The sequence below is a fragment of the Onychostoma macrolepis genome, chromosome 21, assembly GCF_012432095.1.
Source record: "Onychostoma macrolepis isolate SWU-2019 chromosome 21, ASM1243209v1, whole genome shotgun sequence".
Lineage (NCBI taxonomy): Eukaryota > Metazoa > Chordata > Actinopteri > Cypriniformes > Cyprinidae > Onychostoma > Onychostoma macrolepis.
The window spans coordinates 20,079,554-20,094,445 of record NC_081175.1 but is presented as its reverse complement, the minus strand read 5'-3'; the positions used below and the strand labels follow the sequence as shown (position 1 = coordinate 20,094,445).

Sequence of the window (14,892 nt, the reverse complement as noted above, 5' to 3'; positions counted from 1 at the left end):
AGAGTACATTTAATACAGCAGCTGTGTGACCCAACAGGTTTCGTGATGTCAGGTGTGTTTAGAAAAAAAAAAAGGCCCTTTGAAATGCCTTTTCATCCTGGTATTTAAAATGTTAAAGGAATAAGTTATAGTGAAATAAAATTATTGGATTGATTTTGCATGTACATACTATTTTCCACAGCTATGTTTCCATTGCTTCTGTTATCGGGTAAGACAAATATTTCCATGAAATATTTTATCTGTAATTAAACTAACATTTTGCATGATGTGGAATTTGACTCATACTGCTATTACAGAAATTTATTTTTCATTTTTTATCATTTGGAGAATGCAGTTATTAACAGTGTCCCATTTGGTGCTTGCTTTCTGATTGAAAAATGAAACTTGTCTTTTATAGGGTTTTTCATCTTCACCCCGCGCGCGACCGTTTCCCATTCATTCTCAATGGTAGTGCTAAACCACTACGGATGTAATCTTCTTTCGACCGCTAGCGCTCTTGTGGCGCTCTTCCGTGTTTCGGCACCGCGGGAAATTTGAATTCGCAGAAGAAGAAAACAGCGGCGGTCTGCCTCGGTTATTTCTCAGCGCATCTATCAAAGGTAAGATACTTTATGTGACAAAGGGTTTACGTTTTGTTACCGTTAATGCTGAAATCACGTTAGTAAACTTTGTTCGTTTCCAAACTTTATTTGTTTACTATAGTTCACCGCAGGTTGATTTGTTTACACACCAAATTATGAATGAACATGGCTGTAATTTACGTTTCTGTGTATTGTTTGTCATCATTAACAAGTCATTTGTTGATTGCAAGCTAAATTATGAATGGGCGTAACCATTATTTTCATTGTTGTAATGACATGTATTCAACAGTTCAAAAATATTTTCTGACCATGGTTTTACTGTAGTAACCATAATTTAGCCATCGTATTTTAGCAGTAGAGTCACAACAATAAATTTACGATTGTTGTTACTGTATTGGGCATTATATTTGCAGTACAGCCATGAAATTGTAAATGAATATAAATCTGCCAAGAACAGCAGGAGTACTGCAGTATTATAGTGTATGTGTGTGTGTCTGAAATAGAATTATTGCTTTTTGTAATATTTCTATTCTGATGTTCTTGTAGAGACCACTGTTTCTACACTGCTTGTGCCCTTGCTGTCATCTTTTCCTGGTACCCATGCAGATCCTCAGTCAGATACAGGTAAATATTGGACACATCAACTACATCATACACATAGGGTTTCTGCAGGTTTTTAAGTCTTAAAATGTCTTAATTTACCCTTACACAAATTAATGCCTTAAGAAAGTTTTAAATCAGAGCAGAAAGTCTTAAATTCATAAAATGTTGGATGCAAAGCAAAAAGTGAATGAATCTCTTCTTCTGTATTTTGTCTTGTTTTCCAATACAAGTATCAAACATCTTTCAATCAATATATGTTTATTTCAGATGACAATGTTAATGAAGTCTTGAAAAATGTAATGAAATTAAATGAGTTTATTCTTAAAACAATAGCAAATATCAGTCTATGAGCTATCAAAACTTCCCTTTAAATTGAGGTAACTTTTTTTGCCAAATGGCAGATATTAGTTCTTGTTTTAATCACAAAATCACTTCAAACAAGACTTTGTATTTTATGTCATTTTGTATCTCCAGTAAATGTATTTTATTTAAAAATCTTTACATTAAGTTACCAACCTGGAAAGAGTTTAAAGAGTCTGCATTTTACAAGATGGAAAGACAGAGATGTGTGGCAGAAAAAAAGAAATAAATGACATTTCTTGATCTTTTGCCTCTTAGTAATATTTAACTCATGTATATACTGTATATTTTGATTTGTTTATTTTTCAGTGTGAGACTGTAATATGTATATTTTGTCAGAATTCAATTTTTCTTTATACTTTTATTATTTTTAGAAATTGAGCAGAAAACCTTGGGAGCAAGCAGTCTCAGTCGGGGGGCAGTTCTCCTCTGGCCAGACGAAACCAGCACGGCGTGGCTTAATTCTAGGCCCAGACTGAGCAGAGGACTTGTCTGGTTCTCGTGGTCTTGTCCCGATGGCCCACGAGGTCTTCAGAGGGGATCTGTCTCTGGGGCTCAGCTGACATGGTCTCCGCTGACATTCAGGGCTGTCGAGGGCGAGGTCATCTCTAGTAGTCCATGGGCCAAGCCAGAATTTGGTACCACCAAAGGTGGCAAAATCTCTTTGGTACCAGTTTGTTTGTAGAGTCCATATAAGTACTTTGAAATATGGTAACCATTTCAAATGAGTAGCTTTACTAATCTTTTGGGACAATCATTATTTTAGCCATTATCGTCCTACAGTATCTGCACAGCAGGTTTGTATGAAGTCTATTGTAAGAGGTAGCCATACATCCTATATGTAGATTTTTTCAGGACAGTCTGGGCTATCCAGATCTGACATAATTTGACATGATATTTGTTGTATACATTTTATATTAGCCTTAACATTAAATTAAACTATTTTTTGCATCTATTAAATTGTTATATTTGTATATCTATCTCAAAAGATATTGATGTTAGGGGGGATATCTTTTCAGATAAGGATAGACAAGACTGTCTGTAATCTGGTGATATCAGAACCATGATGGTGGGACAATCCATGACCTAGCAATTTGAAAAAATATGTATGAACTGTATATGAAATAGTATATTATGCAACAACAACGCCTGGTGCTAGTTTCAAAACCAGATTACTCCACCATACTTTGTTGTAATGATAAGCCACTAGCATCATCTGAAAAGGTAAGTCCTGCTGTTTATTTTGATATGTGTTACCCTTGGAGGCCACAAGCACTTTGCAACTTATTCAGCTATGACTCAGCTGTGTGAAAATGAGTAAAGAAATGACCAATGATTGCAACTTTGTTTAATTTGATGCATTTTCAAATCAAGATTACTCCGACCATCTTTGTTCTATAAGCAAAGTACTAGTGTCACTGTGAAGCAGAAGGTCCACTCTTTCATTTGATACCTGTTTTATACGATAACAACTTTGTGAATAATTAAAAAAAGATTGAGTGTGTGGAGATGCAGAGATGGAAGTAGTGCAAGACGGCTGAAATTTCATGTGATTTCGAAATTTCACGTTCGATTACTTCACAATACTTTGTTGCACAGACTAACACATAACATAATTGGAAACGGCTAGTCCTGATGCTATTTTTAACACCTCATATTTAAATGTTCCTTGTTCTTGATATACCGGTATTTCTGTTATTTTCAATGTACATCACAGAATAGAGAAGTATGGCAGAACAAAGTGCAAGTGTTACAGTCAGAGTGTTTAATACACCATTCGGATGATGACTCTAACCTTGTGGCAGCTATGAATATACAGCTGCATCTCAATAAATTATAATGTTGTGGAAAAGTTCATTTATTTCAGTAATTCAACTCAAATTGTGAAACTTGTGTATTAAATAAATTCAATGCACACAGACTGAAGTAGTTTAAGTCTTTGGTTCTTTTAATTGTGATGATTTTGTCTCACATTTAACAAAATTCAACAAATCTCAACAAATTAGAATACTTCATAAGACCAATAAAAAAAAACATTTTTAGTGAATTGTTGGCCTTCTGGAAAGTATGTTCATTTACTGTATGTATACTCAATACTTGGTGGGGCTCCTTTTGCTTTAATTACTGCCTCAATTCGGCGTGGCATGGAGGTGATCAGTTTGTGGCACTGCTGAAGTGGTATGGAAGCCCAGGTTTCTTTGATAGCGTCCTTCAGCTCATCTGCATTGTTGGGTCTGGTGTCTCTCATCTTCCTCTTGACAATACCCCATAGATTCTCTATGGGGTTCAGGTCAGGCGAGTTTGCTGGCCAGTCAAGCACAGTAACACCATGGTCATTGAACCAGCTTTTGGTACCTTTGGCAGTGTGGGAAGGTGCCAAGTCCTGCTGGAAAATGAAATCAGCATCTCCATAAAGCTGGTCAACAGAAGGAAGCATGAAGTGCTCTAAAATGTCCTGGTAGATGGCTGCGTTGACTGTGGACTTCAGAAAACACAGTGGACCAACACCAGCAGATGACATGGCAGCCCAAATCATCACAGACTGTGGAAACTTCACACTGGACTTCAAGCAACATGGATTCTGTGCCTCTCCACTCTTCCTTCAGACTCTGGGACCTTGATTTCCAAATGAAATGCAAAATTTACTTTCATCTGAAAAGAGGACTTTGGACCACTGAGCAACAGTCAGTTCTTTTTCTCCACAGCCCAGGTAAGATGCTTCTGACGTTGTCTCTGGTTCAGAAGTGGCTTGGTAGCCCTTTTCCTGAAGACGTCTGAGCGTGGTGACTCTTGATGCACTGACTCCAGCTTCAGTTCACTCCTTGTGAAGCTCTCCCAAGCATTTGAATCAGCTTTGCTTGACAGTATTCTCAAGCTTGCAGTCATCCCTGTTGCTTGTGCACCTTTTCCTACCCAAATTATTCCTTCCAGTCAACTTTGCATTTAATATGCTTTGATACAGCACCTTGTAAACAGCCACACCTTTCAGTAATGACCTTCTGTGACTTACCCTCTTTGTGGAGGGCGTCAATGTTCGTCTTCTGGATCATTGCCAAGTCAGCAGTCTTCTCCATTATTGTGGTTTCAAAGAACAAGAGATACCCGGAATTTATACTGTAGGAATGGTCATTTATTGAAACTCAAATGTAAATATTCTAATATTTTGAGATACTGATTTTTGACTTTCATGAGCTGTAAGCTCTAATCATCAAAATTAAAACAAAAAAAAAACTTTTGAAATGTTTTACTTTACATGCAATGAATCTAAAATATATGAAAGTTTCACTTTTTGAAATAACTTACAAGAAAAAAATGAACTTTTTCACAACATTCTAATTTATTGAGATGCACCTGTAGATTCATGGAACATGAAAAAATGAAAAATGAAATGATGCCTTTTAAATCATTTACAATGTATCAGTATCAGTTAATTAAATTTGTGATGAAACGCAAGATGCAACGTTTTTTTTTTTTTTTTTTTTTGGCACAAATCCATTGCACAACAGGGAGCATTAATGTTGACTGGATTTGTAATAGAACAGATTAGTAGATTTCATTTTATAGGGCTAAGTTACCTCAAATAGCATACAAATAATATCAAAATATAACGGTCCTGCCTGTTGTTGATAAATACCAGTGGTGATATTTTACAAATTGATTGATCAGTGTTTACTGATCATGGTCTTTCCCTGTGCAGGGACTCGTATGCACTATCTACTGATTGACTACCTAGGGAACTGAATGAGACACTTTGAACGGCCTTGTGAAATGATTCAGTTGTTTTTGTTCGGAACGATGAACTTCTCTTCCAAAGCACCTTCACGAGACCAGAAATGCCGTGTAACATTAATCCGCCCCGTTTGAAAAGAGCCACTTTCCACCGTGTCTTGTTAGTCACGTTTAATGTCATCTTTTTACTTCATGGGACAACTCCAGAAGTTTACACAAGCAAAAACCCATTCAACACGCCAATGTTAACTTAAAATGAGCGCATTAAGTTACTGTGCTTTACATTAAGTTACACGTTTCATAGATTTCGGTTAACGTTAGTCGTACTGCATAATGCTTATAAAAGAGAGAAAGATCGCGCAATCTCTTCATATCTTTTCACGGCATGGAAACACTCAAAAAATAAACAAATAAATAAAAAATATCATACAACACGCCAAAATGAGCTAAAAATCAGTATAGTAACACAGCTTTTGATATCAAGTGTTTTATGGATTAAACAAGGTGAAAGACCACATTCCCTTCATTTAAATTTCCCTCATATCATACATAGATTATTCGATGTTTTTAGGTTGTACGTTTGTGTATATACGTTTTAAATAAAATATTTACACCTTTTAAAAGTAAATACTTAAAAATATGTATTTTTTAAAGTAAAAATACGTTTTGATAAATTCAGTCTAACGTTAAGAACAAATATTTATTCAGTGCCACAATTGACTTAACCAAAGACTATAGAATACCTTTAAAGAGACTTTGACTTAACTTACCTGATGCCTGAACTTGACATATATCCTCTTTTCTTCGGATATACAACTCATAAAACACTTTCTAAATGTCCACTCAAAAAAATCGAAAATGTTGCATGATTTTCTCCTTAAAGTTTGTCTAAAAAATAAAATTTATTTAGTGGCTCTTTCCTGCCGCATGAACTTGACAAGATGGCTGCGCTGTTTCTCCCGCGAAGCCACTCAGGTGCGTGCACGTGCAGAATGATCTCAGTGTTGCCTGGATTTGTTTTTATTAGTTTAGTCAACATTTAGCATTCTGAATGTTTACTGGATTCTAAAATAACCAATCGTTTAATGTTTTTAAAATATATTTGTGCAGACTTAATATAATATGTCTTCTCAACTAAGCACAAGCAATAAAATTAGTTCAACTTAAATATTTTTGCACTTCCAACATTTTGTTAATTGGATTTTTTACAGTGCAGGAACTGGTATAACCCAGACAATTCTGGAGGGCAAAATCTGTGTGTGTACATGAACAATGGGTTATGGTATACAAGTAGAGTAAATTACTTTTCAGAAGTTTGTACAGTTTATACACTGTAAAAAAAAAAGAAAAAGTTGAGCGAACTTAAAACATTTTTTTACCAGCTTCAGCAGATTTTTGAGTTTGCTCAACTTGTTTTTGTGGGAGATTCTCAAATTTTTGTTGTATAAACTTAAAACAACAAGTTGAGAAAACTCAAAAATCTGCTGAAGTTTGTTGCCTTCAAATTTTAAGTTGGCTCAACTTTTTTTTTTTTTTTACAGTGTAAGAGTAGTATTGTAGTCATGTTGTATTAATTGCAGCTATAATTTTGATAGATTTTTAGTCAAGTCAACATATTTGATGCTGATGACTGATGCTGTGTGATGCTGCATAGTCACATAATGGTTTATAGGAATGCAGACAGCGGGGAGCTCAACACTGTAGCGTCTGCTTAGGCTCATTGATGGTTGATTACACTTTATGCTTTCAGAGACCCTTTTAGCCTTTTAACATTTGCATATAAAATACCAACCTGGCCCCACCGTCTACATTTATATGGGTGCTAAAATTTAAATGGCTTTCCCCCACTATCAAAAAGATGCTAAACAGATCGCCTCTCTGGTCTCCCTATCGAACTTCAAACACATTCCAAAGAGGAGCGAATGACCCCCGTGCCAGGCACCAACGGCCTGACTAGACCAGTGGTCTCCACAATTTCAATACACATCACGCACGCACAAAGACATTTTCTTTATTTAGGCCATAATTAAGCAGTTATAAATGTATCTGGTATATGCATGTGTTGTATGTATGTTCCCCTATTATATTAACCCAGTTACAACACTTTACCTGTATTAGTTAGACTCTAAACGCCTATATTCAAGTGTATGTGTGTATCTCTGCTTTAATATCTTATAGAGTGTCCTTTCTTGGTATCAAAATGATCTTCCTTTTATTCCTCGAACAATGATGTACACTCTGTGATCGTGAAATATATCATACAATTTTTACTATGCTTTGAAGTAAAACTGCACCAACTCTCCACACTGTTAGACATTTCTGTAATTTCTACAGTTATTTACTGTATATCACACAGTATAATACTGCAAATTGCCTTTACAGTAAATAACTGTAATACCCTTTGCATCATGGGAATTTTCTTTGACGTCAGACCCCAAATACAGAGACTTACTGTATTTTTTAAAATTGTTGTATACTACTGTATTTGCCGTAACAGACTCTTTGGTGCCATTTTATTGAGGTTGTTTTATTTTCCTCATTTCTTACATTTGGATTGACACGATTTGCCGTACACCGTGTCTACTATGCCGCAACAGCTTGGGACTGACTACACTGGACGTGTTACATCGCTTGTAATGATTGGAAAATCCGTTTGTCCTTCATGTCAGAAACAGCACGAGCGCTTGGAGTACTACTACGTCAGAAATATACCAGGGCATCACTTTACTGTCTGCATCCACTGTAGATAGTATATATAATGGTTTCTATATTGTCTTTTATCGAGTCGCGCCACGCCACTCGCGTCCGAGGAAGACACGGAAGCAGCGGGGCAGCGCAGCGGGTTTTGCCCGGGGATGAACCCGTGAACGTGGAAGAGCTCCGGAGAACATCTGAGCTGTGTGTCGATGCACCTTACGAGAGAATAAGACCAGCAAGCAAGGTAAAAATATATGTACGTTTGTCTGTGTGTTTGTGTCAGATTTTTGCACACCAGTTTTAACCTAGTAACATTTACCCGTCAACATGGCCGTAACAAACTTTACTATGGTAAACTGAGCTGTCGTTTCAAACGACTTTTGTCAGCTTATTGAATTGAGTTGGCCAGTAGCCTATTGATTTTTAATCCTAGTTTTTAATGGAATTTAAGATTTACTGCATTTTTTTTTTGTATAGCCTATGTGTTTTAAAGGCAATGGCAATGAAGCATCAAGAAAGACATGAGCATGGCAGCCACCCTGAGACTGATAATTCACGGTAAGAGAACAACTATGGTTTTGAGAGGTTTGTCATTTCATTTCATTTATTCATTTATAAAGCACTATTAAAACAACAGTGTTGACCAAAGTGCTGTACAATAATAAAAATAATTCCACAAAACAGAAGACAACAGTAACAAAACACCAAAATAAAACATCAAGGGACAGTACCAGAAACCAATGCCTCAACACGCTGCCGTCTCAAAAGCTACACATAAAAAATGAGCCTTCAGACATTTTTTAAAAATATTTAGAGTAGGAGCAACGCTAATGTTGGAGGAAAGACTGTTCCATCGTTTTGGAGCCGCCACCCCAAAAGCCCGATCCCCCCTACGCTTGTACTTTGTCCTCTGAACAATTAAAATAGAGTGGTCAGAAGACCTCAAAAACCTAACAGGTTTGTGTACCAGTAATAGCTCCGACAGGGAGCTAGGAGGGAGCTAACCCATTCAAAGACTTATAAACAAAAACTAGGAGCTTAAAGGCAATCCTATACTGGACTGGCAACCAGCCCAGAGAGGACAGAATAGGGGAAATATGATCCCACTTACGAGTCCCTGTCAAAAGCCTGGAGGCAGCATTAAGTAGTAGTTGCAACCGGTTTAAAGTAGTTTGACAAACACCTACATACAACGAATTGCAGTAATCAAGCCTCGAAAACACAAAGGCATGGATCACCTTCTCACAGTCTTTAAAAGACAGAAATGGTTTAACCTTCGCCACCAGTCGTAAATGAAAAAAACCCGATTTAACGACTGAGTTTATCTGTTTATCAAATTTGAGGGTATTATCAAATAATACCCCTAAATTTTTGACCGCAGGTTTACAGAAAGGGGTCAACTCACCTAAATTTGACAGTTCAGGTGAATTAGGACCTCCAAACCAAATTAGTTCTGTCTTACTCTCATTAAAATTCAAGAAGTTTGCTGACATCCAGGCTTTAACTTCCTTCAAACAATTCACAAGAGAGTCCAAAGCATTCACGTGATTTTTCCTCAAAGGCAAATAAATTTACGTATCATCTGCATAAAAATGATAGGAAATCCCACACTTTCGAAAAATTGCCCCTAAAGGTAATGTAAGGTTTGTGTATTCTATTTGAGGTTTGCCTTTTAAAAGTGTACCATTTCTACTTGTTTTTCAGAGAAGACATTTCTGTCACTAACAAAGTGGATGGTGAGCAAAGGTGGTGGCAGCACCTTTTCATTTTGGAGCAGCATATGGGTTTTGCAGATGGCTATGTATTCTTTGGCTGTTTGTCTTTTTCCCCCCATTATGTTTCTGTTGCCTAAAGATTCTTTGTGAGAATAAATCCAGAGGACACAACATAATGCACTGCAAAACGTCTTAAAACAGGAGAAATAGTGAAGATGCACTGTTCCAGCATTGGAAGACTGTATTTTTAAGTGTTACACATGCAATGTTTAAAATAAAGCATTTGATATTTTGCAATTATCGTGTCTGTTTTAACTGAATGCCAGTAGTATCTTTGTAGAGTAAAAATAAAATTAATTCTATATAAAAATTATAAAACCCAATGAAATCAATATTAAAATGAATGAATTACAGTAGTATACTGATGAATTTGTAAAACTGTAAAACAGTACAGTTTGCAACTGTAAATCAAATATAGTTTGCTACTGTAAATCTTAATTACAGTAACTTACTGGCAATACTGTTGCCAGTAAGTTACTGTAAAAACCCTTTAAAAAGACCAGCAATAAAAATGCAAATGGGCCACAAACGGAGACAAAGAAAGTTTCTCCTGCTCAGAATTCATGCCTCTGATTGGCCACTCCACCCAAAAGGTGGGTGCGGCTATGAACTATCAAAAGTTCAGAACTCAGACTAATCATCACTCAAAACCTTTCTTCTTGAGACCGACACTACCAAGACTCTAGTCTGAGTTTTAAAACTGAGTTTTACCTTCTGGCAGTTTTACCTTCAAGTAACTTTGTCGACTCGCTGTGGACTTTCCTTTCTTCAGAAGAACCTGAGGAAAACCGCACTCCTAAAGAACTCATCAAGAACCTCCGTTGTCTATCGCATCAGGACTCTTATTCAGCAACAAAGCCAATGCTAGTAACCGTTTACAACGATTTAGATGCATGTTTAAGTTTGAACCCCTTTTTAAGGTGATTTTTGATTCTTTGATGATTCTCATTAGGTTGTGGCTAATTGATGTGAAATGCTGCCATTCTTTGTTCTTCTCTTTCTCTCTTTCCTCGCTTTCCTTCATTCTGTATATATGTTTTGCTTAATTTAGTGTATGTTAGCTATAGTTTCTTTTATTAAATCACTTATATTCACAACTGATTGTCTCTGTGTTCTGCTCACAATTCGAAGTCACTGAATGTTGATCCTTGCTACATGCTAAACTATTGCTAGTACTGCATAAAGTAGGAAAGTTATTCTTCCTTGGCCAGGGAAATAACCTTTCCTAGAATTGATAAATTATTATATTGTCTGCTCGGTGGACGGACAGATCAAATAATTGTAATATTGATTCTGCTACAGTTAATTCTAAGATCTAATCTAAATATTTATTATTAATTATAACCAGTTATAATTAATTATAAATATTTCCCTTTTGAGCTAATTTGCTACAACACTACACAGCTGTATCTTTTTAAAAAAAAAAACATGTTATGCTTTAACATAACACCATGTTAAAATACTACAATTTTCTCACACAGAACAAATCACATATTTCATCTCCAGGAAGAATTTATAAGGTAAGGACTTCCCAGCAACATTTCCACGATACATTTCATAAAACCGGTCAATTGAGTTGGTGATCAGCAACACCTGTATATGTGTGTATATATATATATATATATATATATATATATATATATATATATATATATATATATATATATATATATATATATATATATATATACACATACATATACAAACTTGATTCCAGAAAAGTTGGGACACTGTACAAATTGTGAATAAAAACAGAATGCAATGATGTGGAAGTCAAATTTCAATATTTTATTCAGAATACAACATAGATGACATATCAAATGTTTAAACTGAGAAAATGTATCATTTTAAGGGGAAAAAAGTAGATTTTAAATTTCATGGCATCAACACATCTCAAAAAAGTAGGGACAAGGCCACGTTTACCACTGTGTAGCATCCCCTCTTCTTTTTATAACAGTCTGCAAACGTCTGGGGACTGAGGAGACAAGTTGCTCAAGTTTTGGAATAGGAATGTTGTCCCATTCTTGTCTAATACAGGCTTCTAGTTGTTCAATTGTCTTAGGTCTTCTTTGTCGTATCTTCCTCTTTATGATGCGCCAAATGTTTTCTATGGGTGAAAGATCTGGACTGCAGGCTGGCCATTTCAGTACCCGGATCCTTCTACGCAGCCATGATGTTGTAATTGATGCAGTATGTGGTCTGGCATTGTCATGTTGGAAAATGCAAGGTCTTCCCTGAAAGAAACGATGTCTGAATGGGAGCATATGTTGTTCTAGAACTTGGATATACCTTTCAGCATTGATGGTGCCTTTCCAGATGTGTAAGCTGCCCACGCCACACGCACTCATGCAACCCCATACCATCAGAGATGCAGGCTTCTGAACTGAGCGCTGATAACAACTTGGGTTGTCCTTGTCCTCTTTAGTCCGGATGACATGGCGTCCCAGTTTTCCAAAAAGAACTTCAAATTTTGATTCGTCTGACCACAGAACAGTTTTCCACTTTACCACAGTCCATTTTAAATGAGCCTTGGACCAGAGAAAACGCCTGCGCTTCTGGATCATGTTTAGATATGGCTTCATTTTTGACCTGTAGAGTTTTAGCCGGTAACGGCGAATGACACGGTGGATTGTGTTCACCGACAATGTTTTCTGGAAGTATTCCTGAGCCCATGTTGTGATTTCCATTACAGTAGCATTCCTGTATGTGATGTAGTGCCGTCTAAGGGCCCGAAGATCACGGGCATCCAGTATGGTTTTCCGGCCTTGACCCTTACGCACAGAGATTGTTCCAGATTCTCTGAATCTTTGGATGATATTATGCACTGTAGATGATGATAACTTCAAACTCTTTGCAATTTTTCTATGAGAAACTCCTTTCTGATATTGCTCCGCTATTTTTCGCCGCAGCATTGGGGGAATTGGTGATCCTCTTCCCATCTTGACTTCTGAGAGACACTGCCACTCTGAGAGGCTCTTTTTATACCCAATCATGTTGCCAATTGACCTAATAAGTTGTAAATTGGTCCTCCAGCTGTTTCTTATATGTACATTTAACTTTTCCGGCCTCTTATTGCTACCTGTCCCAACTTTTTTGGAATGTGTAGCTCTCATGAAATCCAAAATGAGCCAATATTTGGCATGACATTTCAAAATGTCTCACTTTCAACATTTGATATGTTATCTATATTCTATTGTGAAGAAAATATAAGTTTATGTGATTTGTAAATTATTGCATTCCTTTTTTATTCACAATTTGTACAGTGTCCCAGCTTTTGGAATCGGGTTTGTATATATGTTATTGTGATTCACTGAAGAAGGCTTGTTGCCAAAACGTACAGCGAGTGCAGACCCTTTATCTGAAAGTGATACAACCGGTTTATAAAGGAATATCGGCAGCATTTCCGCAACAAGGGTTTTGGTACACATTGTTCTGGTTTTTATTGTTCATGTTCAGTGTTTTGCATGCTGCCCGTCCTGCTGTAAACATAAAAATTCAGACTCTGACTATTAGAAGCACAACTAGAAACACAAGAGACTGTAATTGTGAATGTGATTTTATTTATTTATTATTTTATTATTATAATTTTTTTTTTGTGACAGCACGATGAGTGAGTGTGACTTTTGCACAACAGTTAAATAAACAGTACTGGGTAACATACATTTTAGACACAAGCCTAACCGGTTGTCGTGCCTAACAACACCCATTAGCTGTGACTTATTCACAATACAGCACGCCTTGAGTACTCTTTTGTTTTTATAAAACAGTTACCACACAACAGACATATTGAAAACAAAAATGTTTTGCATATATTGGTGTGTTTTTTAAAAGTAAATTCATTAAATGTTATCCTTCCACTAAAAAAATAGTTCCTGACAGTTCCTGACAATAGTTCCTATGTGTAGCATGCCTCATCTTATGGAGTTCAATTAAAAACAGAGAATAGGAACTGTTCTCATCCGCTGTGTCATTTATTTAGTTTAACGCCATATATGACATTTCCTCACACACATACATCTGCTTCTCTCTCAGCATGAGAAAACGTCTGTTTTCCATCTTTTAGTTTAAAACAGACTGATTCTCAGCACAGCACGAGTTTGCAATTGTCATTACAGTGTAAACTGATGGACATACATTACTATACCTGAAACAGAAATCCAAAAAATAATATTCTCTACACATTTCAGAAACTGTGGGCTGTCACATATGAGAAGACTTTCTTTTGACAGTGTGAAGTAATAAGAGGTGAATGATACAACATATGCCAGCAGGGGTCATTCATAATTCATTACATAAATAGCCAATTCATTTTGTTGAAATACCTAATACACAGAACAGTTTTGATGCTATATTGATTATTTAAGTTGCTAAAGGTGGTTTCTAAGGGTGTTGCGTTGATACACAGAACTATTGAGGGAAGCGGTCAAAGCCGTGCTTTATCGTGAATAAAACAGCTGTTGACCAATCAGAATCAAGGACTGGAACAAATTGTTTTATAGATATATAAGCTTTTGAATTGCGGAAATCTGAATCACAGGCATATGTGACCCTGGACCACAAAACCAGTCTCAAGTGTCAATGTATACATTTTTACAAGATTTATACATCATCTGAAAGCTGAATAAATAAGCTTCCCATTGATGTATGGGTTGTTAGGATCGGACAATATTTGGCCGAGATACAGCTATTTGAAAATCTGGAATCCGAGGGTGCAAAAAAAATCTAAATATTGAGAAAATCGCCTTTAAAGTTGTCCAAATTTTATTTTTAGCAATGCATATTACTAATCAAAAACGATGTTTTGATATATTTACAGTAGTAAATTTACAAAATATCTTCATGGAATATGAGCTTTACTTAATATACTAATGATTTTTGGCATAAAATAAAAATCTATAATTTTGACCCATACAGTGTATTTTTGGCTATTGCTAAAAATATACCCCAGCGACTTAAGACTGGTTTTGTGGTCCAGGGTCACATATGATCTGTAAATATTCAGATTATAAATATATAGTCTACAAAGTATAAAATTAAGGAGTGTTTAGTTTTCTTTAATGAATAAATTTAATAAATTATTCAGTGGCTCACTCATAAAGTCATAACCATATACCCTACAGAAAGGATCACTAAAGAAATCCCCATCT

The 14,892-nt window shown here is 36.1% G+C and overlaps 1 long non-coding RNA gene across 1 annotated transcript; it reads left to right on the top strand.

Moving 5' to 3' along the window:
• The first annotated feature begins 527 nt into the window (after positions 1-527).
• On the top strand, positions 528-9,909 carry LOC131528914 (uncharacterized). Its single transcript, XR_009267951.1, has 6 exons — positions 528-599; positions 1,128-1,205; positions 1,919-2,194; positions 8,059-8,214; positions 8,448-8,528; positions 9,675-9,909. It is a non-coding gene; the product is annotated as an uncharacterized LOC131528914 (long non-coding RNA).
• Positions 9,910-14,892: the final 4,983 nt, after the last annotated feature.